This window comes from Phaenicophaeus curvirostris, chromosome 1 (genome assembly GCF_032191515.1).
Source record: "Phaenicophaeus curvirostris isolate KB17595 chromosome 1, BPBGC_Pcur_1.0, whole genome shotgun sequence".
Lineage (NCBI taxonomy): Eukaryota > Metazoa > Chordata > Aves > Cuculiformes > Cuculidae > Phaenicophaeus > Phaenicophaeus curvirostris.
Window position 1 is genome coordinate 53,512,456 of NC_091392.1, and position 17,613 is coordinate 53,530,068.

Below are 17,613 nucleotides of genomic sequence, written 5' to 3' on the forward strand. Positions count from 1 at the left end.
CCCTTCAGTGGGATGGGGGAGATTAAAAAGGCATCCAAATCAACCTTCTCATACATGCTTAGCTTATGACCTGGTGGCTCTAAATGGGTATCTTACTGAGGTGGGAAATGCACACTGCAAAGATGGAATTTCCAAGCAGACAAGGGTGATCATTAGTTCCTTAGGAAACAAGACATTTGGCTATAGGTATAGTCATAGAATCATAGAATCACCAAGTTGGAAAAGACCCATTGGATCATCGAGTCCAAACATTCCTATCAAATATTAAACCATGCCCCTTAGCACTTCATCCACCCATCCCTTAAATACCTCCAGGGAAGGTGAAACAACCACCTCCCTGGGTAGCCTGTTCCAGTGCCCAATGACGCTTTCCGTGAAAAAATTTTTCTAATGTTCAGCCCAAACCTCCCCTGGTGGAGCTTGAGGCCATTCCCTCTTGTCCTGTTCCCTGTCACTTGGGAGAAGAGGCCAGCACCCTCCTCTCCACAACCTCTTTTCAGGTAGTTATAGAGATCAATGAGGTCTCCCGTCAGCTTTCTCTTCTCCAGGCTAAACAACCCCAGCTCTCTCAGCCATTCCTCATAAGGCCTGTTCTCCAGCTACTTCACCAGCTTTATTGCTCTTCTCTGGACTCGCTCCAGAGCCTCAACATCCTTCTTGTGGTGAGGGGCCCAGAAACGAACACAGTATTCAAGGTGCAGTCTCGCCAGTGCTGAGTACAGAGGGAGAATAACCTCCCTGGACCTGCCGATCGTGCCATTTCTGATACAAGCCAAGATGCCATGTCCGGACACATCTGGTTCAATTCCCCATGTTTTAGTTTAGTGGCAGCCAAACTATAGAGTCTTTGCATTGATCATTCAAGTATATTTCTGATATTTGAGTCCTTGATCCTATCTGGCCTTTGGTGTGCTATTGTAGCTATTTAGCTAATTTGTTTCTTTCTTTCCTCATAGGGATGAAGAAGATAATGGACAAGATTTATATGGAGCAAAAAACAGTGGAAGACACAACAAAATAAAAAAGAAGACAGAGACAGTGAGATCTGAGTAGAAATTGAAAATGGAAGAAGCAAAAATATGCCAAAAAAAAAGTAGAAAGAGAAAGCTGATTGATCTTAGAAATCTGCTGAATAAATATACAAATGAGGCAATAAAATAAATGAATAACATGCAGAGATGAGAATAGACTATTCACACAAAATAAGGTTTAGTGTGATGCAGTTATGCACATTCCCCAGTGGAATGCACACAACTTCTATCTGAACCTGGAAAAGCTTTATTTAAGCTGAAATAATAATTATACAACAGTTTTTGGAAAAAAGTACATCACATCACACTGAACAACCTCTCTCTCCCTGAGGAGGACACCCCTGGGCAAGAATATACTATTATAACCTTGAAAATTCTGTCTTTACCTCTTCACAATTTTGTTGACTGTCCAAACAGATATTGTGCAGTCCATTTGCAACTACCAGTGCAGGCCTAGGACTAGCAAGGTGGGCTGTCATACAGCAGTGAAACAATTTTTGCCACATACAAAACATGATGTATATTGGAAAACAGTTTTAATTAAAATCTAATTTAATATTTCAACTTAATTTAAGTAGTGGTAGACATTATTTGTTACACTGACAGTGTGAGAGAAAGAGATCAGAAAAAGAAAAGTGGTTTCTATTCTTTATTTGCCAGTTGAACTACTAAAAGCATTAACATTTTAAATCTTTTTGCTTCTGGCTATTAAGTAAGAAGTAAGTAAGAAGTAAACTGTGAATAGAAATGATTTTCTACCATTGACGTGGCCATTAATGCCAATATCACAAGGTAAGCTTCTTATTTAAAAAGCAGTAATCAAAACAGAAGTTCTATGTGCTGAGATTTCTGTTTCTGGCAGAAAATTAAACACCATCCTTTATGATTGATGCTCAAGAAAAATGACTGCAGTTTCTGCTAACATCTCTCAATTTCTGCACAACCAATAAAAAATTAGGGACACTGCTGAGCACAGCATGACTTGATCTTGTTGCCGTCCTTGATCTCTTTGCCTTATTACACTTTAGAAATAAGCTTAGCTTTTTCAGAAAAAAAAAAATTCTGACTCTGTTGGAGTTCCTTATATGAACGCCTACTAAATCCATTGTTTCCATACCAACATCTTCAAAGGGCTAATCGCATTGGGAGTGGTTTGATCTCTTTTAGTTGTATATATTTCACGGACACCTACACCTGAGATAAATATATCAGGCTTTCTTAACAATGAGCAGAAAGAGTGAGATCCCCTTAGAGTACTTATTGTTGGATCTGCCTTCATGGGAGCATCAAGGACAGAGTATCCGAGTACACTGTGCACTGGCAGATAGGACAATGCAAGCAAAACCAAGTGTGATGAGGCTTGGTATAGGCCATGGACTGATAAGTGGTGGGAGAAAATCTCCTGAAACTGCTGAAAAGCTATATCATGGCGTACTCATGGACTGATTTCATTGGCAGCCTGTGCCTGTAACCCCTTCCCTGTCCCTTGAGAGAGACTGGAGAGAAGCATTGTTATGTGGGACATCTAACATGCAGCACGATATAGAGCAAGGGCGTACAATACATGTACCAACTATGCATTGGCATGCAGTTACCAGCCACAGCATGACACTGAGACCAATCTGAGCCAGTGTCGTACTTCCCCAAGGCACTACTGTGCCAGCCCAGTGGTGAGGTAATTGCTGTGGTCTCAGTTTGATCTGTGTGAGTCTTTGTATATAGCTTTTCATGATCAGCCCATCCTTTACTTGGTCCACTGAACAAACTGTCCTCAGCAGTGTCATCTTATCTGGTGTTCACTTTCACTGTGTGATACCTATAGTAGATGTTTATCTTAAGATAAAGTGTATGGCCCCCCTAAGGCTCAGCTATGAGCTAATAGTAAAAAGATAGTAAAGTGTGTACTTTATTTGCAGGTATCAATACCTTAGGTATTTAAGGTTTGCGAAATGAATTTTACCTACTAGTGTCTATTCTCCATGTATATCCATTGTGTTAATTGTGGTGTAATTAATGAGGCATGCACTTGAGAGAGGCTTCCTCCCTCTTACATTTGTTAATGTAAGAGAACTCTCTCTATCCCTTCAGATTACTGTATCCTTGAACAGAATCATGGTGCCAACTTCCTACTGCAAGCAAAGACTACTACCCCAAATAAGTATCTCCAGGATGGAAATACCTGTATTCTGGCTAGCGGCCATTGCAAATTAGCCAGAGTAAAAAGTTCAGGGTAGTTATTCCATGGTGGCCTGCATCTGTTACCTCCTTCCATTGAATAAAATTATTTCTGACAAAACCATTAAACAGCAATCCTTTCTCCCAAATGTCTGAACAAACAAAAATATGTAGGCAAAGAAGCTAATTAATTCTGATCCTTAAAAATACCCCTTTACTCCAATCTATTAGTCTTCTCAGGCTAAGCATGTTACCTTTATTGGAGAAACCAGTTTTTATAAGCATAAGAATGTTTGATTGAAATATTAAACCTAAAGAAACAAGATCTGAAATTAATTTGGAAAAGATTGTTTTGTTCTTTGGTTGTTTTTTTCCTTGCTTTGCTTGTTGCAGGGCTTGGGGTTTTCTTTAAAAAATGCTCTGGAAATGGGCACATGTGTCAGAGTCAGACTCTCACAACCATATAACTGCTATGTTTGCATGAGATGACTGATGAACAGTGAGAATCCCCTACAGGGAAAGTAGATACATCAGAAGCATTACAAAATATATGCAACGTGATCGACTACTTATTACATTTAAACTGCAAGGTAAGTGAGGATACAGACAAAAGAGGAAACCACATAGTTACAGCTAGGTTACAGCTAGTTACAGTTTAGCACCATTTCAGCCTATTTATTTACTGCAATGGAATTCAGGGATTGAAGAAATAAAGTTTAAATAGGGATTTGTAATCATTTTTTTTAAACTAAAACAATAATTTGGGGTATTAAGATTAACTGGAAATCCTTTTGTTGTATAATATGTGGTTCAGTGATATTGTCTATCTAAGGAAATATTTCAGAATGATACCTACTGAATTCCCTTCTAGGAGAGAATTGGTTACGACGAGCTGCTTCTTGAAGTTTAAAATCAAAGGCCACTTGTATCAGAGGATATCATTTGGATCAGTTTATAATTTTTATGGGAGCTGAAACGATTGAAAAGAAATCATCAAGGAGGATGCTAAATGCAATCAAATTAAATGACTGGATGGATTAGAATTAGTATGCAGAACTCTGGGAGAATGTCTTCTCTAATGCATCCTGTAGGTGACATGTTTTAATCCTGTATATTAACCAAACATCTCTCGAGTACTTTTTCATCCTGAATGGTAGTATGAGATTCACAGTGATGCAGACATAGACTGAAGGAAAAAAAAAAGTTATGCCAGTTACTAGGGAAGTAGTTTAACTTAAGAACAAGACACATTAGTTATGTAAAATCATGAGTGTGTAAATTCCAGAATATATATATCAAATCTCTCAGCTCACCACTACTCGAATAAATGAAGGAGATTTTTCTTTCCCCCTGGGGTAGTCTTACAAGGTAGGTATGAGTCTGAAATGTAGTCTTGGTGTTGTCACACAAATAAGCATTTCAAGCAAGTCTTCTCAATATATACTTAAAGCCAGAACTGTGGAATTAATTAGTCTGTTTTTCACGGTAGATTTTTCCATAAAACTTTTCAGTGTTCATGTAAGGAAGGTTTTTCTTTCTTTAATTCAGTATCTTACTAAATTTTTATATACATCCAAGGGAACTTTATAGCAAATGAAATGATTGGATGCAAAAGAAAGTTAACTCAAAGCAAACTAGAAAACTGTTTCTAGACAGTTCCGTGGGCAAACAGATACACATGCACAAGGATTTCAGTATATGTCTAAAACAACAAAAAGATTCTTATCAAGTGTGGACGCCAAATAACAATTTTCCTTCCATTTACAAACATAGGATGTTTGTAAGTATAAACACATACTATGTATTACAGAGCACATATAAATAACTGTTCTGTTAAAAACTCCAGACCACGACGACAACACAAAATTATGGCAGGTAATATTTAGACTGACAGTGTATTTGTCTCTTTTTCCAAACATAATCAAGAATTGAAGACATGCTTAGTAATTTGAAACTTAGTCATTTCTTGGCCCAAGTCTACATTTGTAATAAGCAGTGACTTGATTTGCTTACATCAATCTTATACATTGAAATTCTTCTTCAATACTTCTGCTATTAGACATATAGTTTCACTGAATAATGAACCTCAGATATTCATAGATCAATCCCCTAATTAAAAAAGTTTACATAAACTGTATTCATATACAAGATTTCCATAAAGTGGGATCAAAACTGTTGCTTGGGTTAAGCCTAAACACATTAATATATGAAGTTACCCATGAGCCTATCTTACCCTACCTGAGCTCCAGTAAGTTTTGTTGCATCTTTTCTTTTAAAATTTTTAATATTACACAGGTCTGACAAAAGTAAAGAAAAAAAGATTGAAAAACCACAGGTTTCTATTCATCTGCAGTCCTTCAGAAAGAGAAACTGAACAGACTGCATTGCTAATAGCTCAAAAGTTATTTTTCAAATACCTTTTCTTCCCGTCTGGTTTGTAACATCACATAGACACATAATTGAGATACTTACCTTCTTATCAAACTTTATACACTCATTGCAAGAGTTGTCTGATTTATTATTGTAAAAAAAATATTATGAACACTGACCTGCCTGCATTGGTCTTAAAATAATCATAGAATCATACAATAGCAGGTTGGATCTCAAAGATCAGCTGGTCCAAACTTTCTTCGTAAAAGCATAGTCTACACAAGATGGCCCAGCACATTGTCTAGCTGAATCTTCAAAGTATCCAATGTTGGGGAATCCACCACTTCCCTGGGGAGATTATCCCAGTGGCTGATTTTTCTCATTATGAAAAATTTTCCTCTTCTGTCCAATTGGGATCTCCCCACAAGTAACTTGTACCTATTACCCCTCATCTTCTCCATGTGACTTGTAAAAAAGGGAGTCTTTATCTTCTTTATAGCCATCTCTTAAACACTGGGACATGGTGATAAGGTCTCCCATAAACCTTCTTTTCCCAAGGCTGAACAAACTTGATTTCGCAGCCTTTCCTCAGATGGCAGGGTTTCCACTCTTTGTGGCTCTTCTCTGGGGCATCTTCAGCCTCTTCACATCTTTTTATACAGTGGAGACTAAAATTGGACATGGTATTCCAAATGTGGCCTGAAAAGTACAGAGTAGAGTGTGAGGCAAATGCAAAAAAGAAGTATTATGGATTACATAAATGTTATTGACAGTCATAATAAAAGATTAGGGAAACAACTATTTGTTCTACCAACCTTGAATGACTTTTTAATTTATGACAATTTATGTTCACAGAAATTTTCTTTTTTTCACAGACAGCTGAGATAGATAGGAAAAGAAGTTAAAAATAATCCTTCATCTCTGAGAAGAAAATTCCCAGAAATATCTCTAAAAGATATAATTAGGTTTGCAAGTCTCCATAGCTGGCATACCATCAGATTTTTCCTATATGTTTATAGTGATAAGAACAAGAAGGTCAGAGTCTATGCAGATACTTTACTGTCTTCTTATCTGCATTTATCTTTTCACCTGTTTACAATAAGATTATAAATAACTTGAGGACAGATAATGAATTTTCTTCTGCGTTTGCTTAATGACTGTCACAATAGTGTTCTTGCCTTTGTGTTCCCACATGCTATCTGCAAATAAATAATAAATCAGAGTATTGGAAAGGGATATATACTAATGATATTAAATATAGGAAGAATTATATAAAACAGTTTAAACTGACAGATGTCTACTAACTTCCTTCCATCCTTGTTTTTTACTCATTGTGGAATTGTATGGAGCACTCAGTTACAGAATAAAACAATCTGAAATAGTATGCCTTTGATGGTCTAAAGAAGCAGGCTGTGTTTTTATGAGACACCCCAAAAAGACATAATTATCTGATATTTTCCAAGTTACAATAAGACGGGTTGTTGGTTTCATCCCCACATCTGCTGAACTCTCTTCATAGTGATTTTTGTCCTATTTGTGATTCCATCACAGATTAAACTTTAAGCACACTCCATACATGTTTGTAAGAAAAGAACTTCTGCATGTGCAGCTGTGATCAGTGAAAAGGATCTAGGGAGGTTTCTTCATGAATAGGTTCGCTGCTATGTCTTCCTCTGAGAAGAGGCCTGAACTCTGGCACCCTCTTCCTTTCCCCCACCAAAAGACTTTCCAGAGACCAAATTTTCATGGAACACTGAACTCTCTGTAAGCTCTGGGAGAGAAGACAGAATGGATTTTGGACAGTTTCGGTTAGATCTTATGTAATATATCTTTTTATTTTGTTATTGCACGTTTTCATAGAAAGGTGAGGCACTGAAGCATAGGATAGACAATTACTTTAAATTCACTTGAATAAATCAATATAACACTAAATTCTGCTTTGCTTATTGATTTTCCCTTAATTCTCTTAGGAAAAATTGTTTTATCAGGAGACTAGCCAAAGTTACAGAAAATAAATGCACTGTCTCAAGAAAATTAATTTAATTTCTCATAGATTACTTTAGAGACTATTGTGCTGTAAAGATTTATGACAAACTCTGTCCATATGTATGACACACCCTATCTATGATGACATAGTTAAGAAATAATACGATATTCTTGATTATGGAGATCTGCCAGCTCTCAGTGTGGGTTATAGTTATGGTTCTGTTTTGACCATTACACAGTGAATGCTAACATCTGGAAACTTGAAGTTCAAAGGTTATTTTTCTCATAAAGCTGAACACGTATGATTCATAAAAACCTAATGTTGACCTTCAATTTAACAAAGTCCTGCTGCTAATATTGTATTGTAAAATAGAGGGTGTCTCCTGGAGTTGGTTTGATTTGATATTATTGAACTATTTAATCAACTACCATAGAAAGGTGCATTTGAAAATAATATGTCCTTGTGATTATAATGCAAACTTGTATAGATAGATTACTTGTGTTTAACACACCTGCATATGTTAACCTTTGTCATAAAAAGTCTTTTATGATTGCCTAAGCAGTTCCTGACTTGTGACATATTGCCTGCAGATTTTTTTTCCCTTTCTTGTCATCCTCTTGCTTGTCATCTTTCTCATTCATCATGCTCCTCATCACATTATACTACTCACAGTTCTGTGTTTCCTGGGTTTATAGTGCCTGAAAGAAGGCACTATAGAAGTCTACATTAGCATAAATTAATCTCAGGTTCTAGCTCTTGTCTTCGGGCTATGGGGATGTGGAGTAGATTAAATTATTTCCTTAATATTCCCACGCAGCTGGATCCCCTTTCTGTCTATTTTGTAGCTCTGGACTATGTCTATGTGCTCATATTACCACTGCTCTGACAAACAAATGTAGTGGGCATTGCACATGTACCTATATTCAATTCTCCAGGGAGTCACAAAGTTCTATACAAGACTTCCCCTCAAAAAATATGTAATACAGACTGTACACTACACCCCAGCAACTATTGCTACAACTACATATACTGTCAGGTAAACTGGCAATGTCTAGACTGAAATACTGACTGCCTAATCATAAATTCCCTCCTTTCTTCATCTTTCTTGTACTCAGCAGTAAATAGTTGCCTGAAGTTTAACATCATTTGTCTTTTCTTCTGTTTGTGGCCTTCTTAAATTAGTGTCCTGAGCAAGTGCACCTCTTCTTCCTATTTAAAAATGGGAGTTGAAAATTAGGAAAGATATCATAATTTCAGGGCTAAGCTAGAAAACTATTCCTTACACTATGTCTGGTTTGGGAAATGATAATGAGTATTGAGATGACCAACTAGGAATGACCAATAAGCTTGATTTCTTGTTTCCACAGACTACCTAGCCTGCAAATAACTAGGAAATCCTATATCCAGGTGGGAATTCTGTGGAAATGAGAAATATCATATACTCCATTTAATCCTCATTTTAATGAGGCATGCATGTAATTTAGTTACCATTAGAACACTACTTTTGCCTCAAGGAGAAATGATCGATAGCTTGGTCATGCTAAACTTGCCCCTCTACCAAAACCAATTAAAATAAAACCAGAGAAATTTCACTAGGTAATATCTGTATTTATTTCTTTTGAGTATCAAGAGAGTTTCCTATAAGTGCTTTCAAAGAAAAAATATTTTGTAAAGCCAAATCGTTAAAAACAAATCTACATGAGAAATGAAAACTGTTACATTTTTAGGATCTGACCTTTAAATTCAATTCATAGAACCTAGCAGCATTTGAAAAAGATACAGGCATAAAAAGTGCTGGTTGAACTGAAAGATAGAATGACAGGCTTTAACCCATCTTTGACTTCTGTTTTCACATTGTTGAATGACAACTCCCTTGAAAAGAAGAGTTTAAAATCATAGTGCTGACTTAGCCTTAATTACATCTCTGTTACAGTGGAAAGGCAATCTCATTTAGTTTTGGCAGTAAGTTTTTCAATGTTTTGAAACCTTTTTCTTTTGTTATATACTCTCCCTATCTGAAAAGATGTACTCTGATTAATGAACAACTGCATATCTTTTTTAACATGTATCAGTTGTATGCCACTTAACGTTTGTCAGTCTTCCACCATTACCTCTGAAAAAACATTACTAACTACATATAGCAGTAGGTGAGGCGACTATGAAGTGGTGATCTATACCTGGGACACTGTCACCTTCATTCATTATAACGCTAAATATCTGAAGTATTTAACAACTGCAACTTCATGTTCTGCCACGGTATCTTCTGATGGTAATACTTTATGGCCTGACCTTAGTGACTGTCATAGCTAAACATCCAGGAATACTGCAAGATATCCATAGACATGTTAATCGTTGCAATTATCTTCTTTGTTTTTCTACCTATAGTACACAGAAGCTTGCAGGACTCTAAATGTTTACTGTTATAAATGATCTTTTCATTAATATTATTTCTAATGGTTAGAGTAGAATCAATGTCTTCCAAATATCATAAGTTAAACAAATTACTTTTAAAATAGTTTACATTATTAAGGTTAAGAAAAGTAAGAATCTTGTGGACACAGTTATCCCATTCTTGTGAAGCAGAAACTAAATGATTAATTTAAAACTGTTATCAGTTTCACAGTTCCTCTAAGGCTTTGTTTATCTCATTCAGCTCAGAGTCACAAGAAATGTTAACCTGTTCACAATGGGAATTCCAAGGAATTGCTCTTTAATATTCTGTGATATTTTTGCTTCCTTTCCTTCACTTGGGAAGATGTGGCCCCATACATTATACTCAGATGATTCCCACAAAGTTCTTGTAAGTACTCTCACAATAAGCTTTTCACAATAGTTTGAACAATGTTAAGAAAGCCTGTGTAACTTGCTTCCCCAAGCTTGCAAACTCAATCAGAGCAATAAAGCTTACAATCAAAAGCAACCAAAAAAATCTGCCATAAAGCCACCAAGCTATCAATCTCCTAGTAAAATCTCTGAGCTCCAAGCATGACAGGAAAGGCTGTTGAAACTATTAAGGCAAAATTAAGATGGAAACCATTGTTTCATAGCTCCTAGCATGAAAAAACTGAGGGCATGAGTAAGCATAAAAATAAGGAATAATATTGGTAAAGGATTATTATGAATAGAAAGACTTTTATGTGTATATATACGTACATGCTAATTTATTCTTTTGTAGCTCACAAACGCTGCCTTGATGCTACACAGACAGTGCAAATATTTGTTTAACGTCAAAGAAAGTGGAAATATCAGAAAAAAGTAGCTGAATTTTCAGGGTGTGAGATTAATGGACAATTTAATATACTGCCATCCTAGATATTGTGATGGATCGATACAATTTGTTGAACAAGAAATATGGGAGTCATTGTGTAGAATGGAAAACATGTTTGAAATTCCCCTATGAATTTATGAACTCCTACAAACTGCACTTCAGGGAACTATCTGATAACTCTGTAAGTGAAAAATGAGTTATTGCTTTAGAACCTAAGAGAAGACAACGCTAGGATCCTAAACATCACATTTTCAATATTCATTTTCTTTGGACATTCATTATGTCTGCAATACATGAGCTTATTGTTACTTTAACTTGATAGGAAAAAAACATAAAACATAACAAAATCTATAAAACCCCCATATTGAAGTTGGCCACAATCGTCCACTCATTTTGTGAGTGGTAGGAGAAATACGACTTTCCTCTTTTTTTTTTAACTAAAGTATAATAAGATCCACTTTTTTTTTTTTAACTAAAGTATAATAAGATCTTCTACTGAATTAATATTTCCTGAAACTTTAAATGAAGTTCAGCCATAATTTGACAATATCCTTTAATTCCAATGAAGTTAATGAAGTTCTGAATTTGTGTGAATGACATGGCTTATATTGTCTTTCTTTCCTTATTCTAACACTATAATGTCTGGTAATTATTATTAAATCAATCAAATTTTGCCTGTATTAAAGTTCTCTACAGCTTCAACCGAAGATTTTCCAAGGTATTAAAGCTCTGTTTTTCCCTTTAAATGACTATTTTAACAATACATTTTTTTTCCGGTGCATTACATGAGAACATGAGCCAGCAGTGTGCCCAGGTGGCCAAGAAGGCCAATGACATCTTGGCTTGTACCAGAAACGGTGTGACCAGCAGATCCAGGGAGGTTATTCTCCCTCTGTACTCGGCACTGGTGAGACCGCTCCTCGAATACTGTGTTCAGTTCTGGGCCCCTCACCACAAGAAGAATGTTGAGGCTCTGGAGCGAGTCCAGAAAAGAGCAACAAAGCTGGTGAGGGGGCTGGAGAACAAGTCTTATAAGAAGCGGCAGAGAGAGCTGGGGTTGTTTAGCCTGGAGAAGAGGAGGCTGAGGGGAGACCTCATTGCTCTCTACAACTACCTGAAAGGAGGTTGTAGAGAGGAGGGTGATGGCCTCTTCTCCCAAGTGATGGGGGACAGGACAAGAGGGAATGGCCTCAAGCTCCACCATGGGAGATTTAGGCTGGACATTAGGAAAAAATTCTTCACAGAAAGCATCATTGGGCACTGGAACAGGCTGCCCAGGGAGGTGGTTGATTCACCTTCCCTGGAGGTGTTTAAGGCATGGGTGGACGAGGTGCTAAGGGGCATGGTTTAGTGTTTGATAGGAATGGTTGGACTCAATGATCTGGTGGGTCTCTTCCAACCTGGTTATTCTATGATTCTATGATTAGCATTAGCTGCTACTGGAAATTGAAGACAATATGTCGTTACTTGCTATTTATAAAAAAAACCCCCAAAACAACCTCAACTGTTCTAGAAATTTCTTAAGCAATAACATAATTCAAAATTTCAACAAAGAGCTTTTAAAATTTCTCAGCAAAAATATACCTCAATAAAACATGAAGAAAATATCTCATCAATAATAACAATGAATATTTTTGACAGTTTTTTTACATAAACAATAAAGCACTGAACAAGAATATAGTATTATGGACTTCCTGCATTTTGCAGAAAGTACATACTATGTAATGCTACCTGCCAATGTAGTGACATTTACGATTAAAATTATGAATTCTCAAAGCTAGTATCAAATGCAAAAACTACATGAAAATGCTATTAATAACGTGACATGGACATAAAGAATTGTGACATTCTGACTTAGTTTCTTCTAGCAGGACTTAATTATTACTTCTTATTTCGTAGAAGAATAGAATAGTTTGGGTTGGAAGGGACCCTTAAAAGTCTTCTAATCTGCTCGATCCAGAAATGAGCAGAGACTTTTTCAGCTATATCAGGTTACTCAGAGTCTTGAATGACCTGACCTTGATTGTTTCCAGGGATGGGTCATCCAGAGTTTCACCATCCTCATTTCCACATATGTTGCTTTATATTAGCAGTGTAGAAGGCTAACTTGAAAATTCTCAGAACGGGTTGGTCAATGCTTTCCTTAGTTAGACTTGGAGTACATGTGATAATAAATATGTAATGTTTAGGAAAGAGTGTTACTTTATGCATGTAGTCCATGATTTAGTCTTACTACGATGCAGAAAGTAATATAAAATGAGTATTTGCCTTGTTGTGATAGCAGATCAAATGTACCCACACTGATTTTACATTTTAATTATCCTAATCTGTAGAAGGCAGAAAACTCATGTTCAGTCAGCTGTCAACCAACACCCCCAGGTCCCTCTCCTCCAGGCAGCTTTCTAGACAGACTTCTCCTAGTCTGTAGCACTGCATAGGGTTGTTGTGCCCCAAGTGCAGGACCCGGCATTTGGCCTTGTTAAACCTCAGGCCATTGGACTCAGCCCAGCGGTCCAGCCTGTTCAGATCACTTTGCAGAGCCTCCCTACCCTCCAGCAGATCAACACGTCCACCCTGCTTTGTGTCATCTGCAAACTTGCTAAGGGTGCACTCAATACCTTCATCCAGGTCATTGATAAAGACATTGAACAGGGCTGGACCCAGCACTGAGCCCTGGGGAACCCCACTTGTCACTGGCCTCCAGCTGGATTTCACACCATTTCCCACCACTCTCTGGGCCCGGCCATCCAACCAGTTTTCCACCCAGGAGAGTGTGCGCCTGTCCAGGCCAGAGGCTGACAGTTTCTCAAGCAGAATGCTGTGAGAAACTGTGTCAAAGGCTTTACTGAAGTCCAGGAAGACCACATCCACAGCCTCTCCCTCATCCAGCAGCCGAGTCACTTTGTCATAGAAGGCAATCAGGTTAGTCTGGCAAGACCTGTCTTTTGTGAACCCATGTTGACTGGGCCTGATCACCCAGTTATCGTGCATGTGCTTCATGATAGCACTCAAGAGCACCTGTTCCATGACTTTCCCTGGCACTGAGGTCAGACTGACAGGCCTGTAGTTTCCTGGATCCTCCCTGCGACCCTTCTTGTAGATGGGCACAACATCAGCCAGCCTCCAGTCCAGTGGGACTTCCCCAGTCTTCCAGGACTGTTGGAAGATGGTGGAAAGGGGTTTAGTATGAATTTTGTGCAAATTCTAGAATGTTATCTGTGACATTAAATGGTTTGCTTCAAATAAAGCTGTGTTATCTTCATATTTGATAAACCCTCTCTATGATATCCTGGAAATTTTTATTCAAGATTGGGATATTTCAAATTGGACCTCTTGGTTTTAGCAATCAGTTTTCTCTTCCACATAAAAAAGTGACCTGATAACCATACACATGCTACTAAAATCCTTATAACTTTATATTACTTAAAAGTTCCTTTGCACCTTCAGGAATTTGCAGAGAAAAACAGAAATGCTCCAAATTAGTTTGAGTATTTTTCCCTTCCTTCCTTGGATTAAATGGGTCTGCATAACAAATAGCTTTCAAAAGAAGTTCAACAAAATACATTTTTACTTTTCAACATCTTTTGCAATTAACTGACCAAAGAATGGAATTAACATATGCTGAGTTACCCAGATGACACATCTCTTTTCAATGAGTCGTAAATACATCATCTGTAGTTACCCAATGCAGGTCAATACCCAAGTAAAGTGGGCCTGATCATGGCCAGAACACAGAGGAAATAGGTTCTGGTAAGAAATGAAGAATACTTACCTCACCTTTATATTCATTATTGAAAGAATATGACCTTGAATCTAAGTAGTGCACTCTCCCAGATCCCTTTCACTCTTCTATGGATACTGGATATTAAAAGAACGCAGCAGTTTCCATGGAAGTGTGGAATGTCCTCATGCTATGAAGGAATGCATTTAATAACTTGATTTTGTAGGTCAACATGTGTTTTTCTATTACTGTTTGCATACCAGTAGCTTAGACAAGGCATCAAATATAGGCAATAGCATCTATGGCGAGATATTTGGCTGTTATTTATGTATAAGTGCTTGCCTTATTTTTAAAAGAAGAATATATACATCATTGTGGAGATGCAGTACAAGCGAAATCCTTCTTCTGGAAAGTACAGCAAACACTGAAAATAAAAATCTTCTCCAAGAAGCAATTGAAAATCTAGTTTCCATCTAAAGTATACTTTCCTCTAGAATTAATTTTCTTCATATATTGTAAGAGAGTTTTTATTACACAGCAGTTATCTCACCCAAATCCCTTGACTTTTTCCTTACTGTCATTGTCATAGCATGCCTTGGACCTACTATATACTGAATTTATCTACAAACCTCTACAGGAAGGGGTTACTCTGAATGCACATAAGTCTTCACAAATTTTATCCTGACTTTGTGTATTAGTGTATCAAGGAGAATTATTAATTTGAATTAATAGCTGCAGGGCTTCTATCATAGACATATTTTTATTGAACTCTTTGGTAAAAATCATGAATACAAATTAACCAAATTAATGTGACAAGGGAAACTTGGGTTTTAGGTGGAACATAAGACAGAGAAAGGAGAGTGTCTTACAACTTTGCTGAAAGTGTACTTGGCAAATAAGTTTCAGTATTTGATTATTTGATTTTTTTAATGGAGGGATCACGGTTCCTTGGATATGGTGGTATTACTGGTGCTGACGCAATGAAGAACAGATGATCAAGTCTGGCTGCAGCTATACACTTCAGAAAATTTACTAGAGAGATGCATGAATTAGCTCAGAACCATCAGTCTAGATAGAAAAATACGTGCTGACCCAAGGGACACTTATGTCATAAGCTTTTATAAAACAGGAAAGAGTCTAGACAGAGAGTTGCACAAAACAGTCTCCTTTCAGAAAATTGACATGAAAGATATTATTAGAAAAAGAAGAGATCTGATATTTTTCCTGTAAATCTGGTTTCTGCAATGTTTTTATCAATATTAGTGTCCTATATGTTGTTCACACAGTGCATCATCTCTTTGCTATGCATAGAATTTCAAGGATGTGTCTCCATCACCCAGGAAATTAATATCCTCCAGTGTTATATGAAATGCAAATACCTATAAGAGTAGCTACTCTTTTTCAATATTTGCAGTTTCAAAGCAACACACATGATAACATTAACAAGCCTGCAGTTTGCAGTCCTTGAGACTGTAGAAGAAAGATGTATTAAAACTTCTATGTCACAAAACTAATTCAAAATATAGGGAATACCAAGGGTGCCATCCTCCTTTCCTGGAAAGATCCCAGTTGCAAAAGTTGCATCAGACTAATTCCTCAAGGGAAGTCCTTGAAGTTACAATTCATTTGATCTGTTGATTTGTCAGACAAGGGTCTCAAAGCATGATTTCAGTCATCAATAAGACTAAAGCCAACCTGTCATGAATTGACTACACGGATTAACTGCATCTGTAGCTGGTGAGTATTTATGTTGATGAAGAAGCTGTTTTTCAAAACTGCTGACTCATGGAAATTCAGCTTTTCACAAGGTTAGGTTAGTGTTAATGATGTGGGGAACTTTGTTTCAGTGTTAGGAGAGAATATTAAATTTAATTCCAAAATGCCAGATAGGAGGAAGAGCATCAGTGCACCCTATTCTTAGGGGCCACAAATATTTCCTGGTCTGTGTTTTTCCCGTTGCTGGTTAGAAGTTTCAGTTTGTTCCTATCTCACATACTAGCTGAGGAAACTCGAGGTATATTATGTTCCAGGGCAGGTTTTAAACCTCTTCTTTTGCTAAATGCATTCATTTTTGCTTAAACAATTCAATTAATCTAATCAGAATTACTTCTGTATTATCTCTCTTGTTTAGGTCACTCATTTGTTTAGGACCTCATTTCAATTTTGCTAGTCAAATTTTTGCTCTACTTTGTCATGTTCCCCACTGACCCAAAAACTGTGACTAGAAAGAATTTTGCAGACCAATTAGGTTCTATAGTGACTTGAATATTTTAACATTATGACGAAGGATTCTGAAAAAGGGCTTCCATCTTTCACTCCAGGGTTCAATGTAAGGAAAAAAAATCCTGAAAAGCTTTCTGTGGAGGGAATTGTTCTCACCTGAGCAATAATCAGACTTTTGTAAAGTCTATTTTGCTGAGAGTTTTTCCATAGTTTCACTTGGTTTTGCTGTTAGCAGTATCAAAATAAAATTTTTCTCCCAACAGGTAATGGAAATTCTTAATCCCAGATTCTTCTGAATGCATCGTGGTTTATTCAATTGATTTCATAGTCTATGTTTAGTTTTTTATTCTATCCAGAACAAATATGTTTTATATTGTATTTAAAACTAAAAAACAATTAGGTATTCTATTTTTCGAATAGAATCAGAAAATGCAGGTCAAGAAAACCCCAAATTTCTCATCTGAACATATTTATGTGGCTAGACTAATAAATAACTTTGAGATCACAGTTATGTTTGGAATCGCAAGATGTTAAAACTGATCTCAAACACTTTGTACTTGTCAGCTCAAGTAATACAGCCTCTGCTACCTATACGAATGAATTTGAATTTAGATGCAACAAATAATTTATATTTTACTTATAGAAAAAGTCAGGGACAAATCCTCAGCACCACTGTGAACAGGGACATTAAGTTTGCCCATAATTTTTCTCTGCATGGATGATATAAATGAAACATAAATTTATTATTCTCCATTTGAAATTGCTTCATACTGAAAATTTAAGTAGATAAATTCTAGATTGGGCATTAAGTAATTAAGAACTTAAAGTTAGTGGCGGC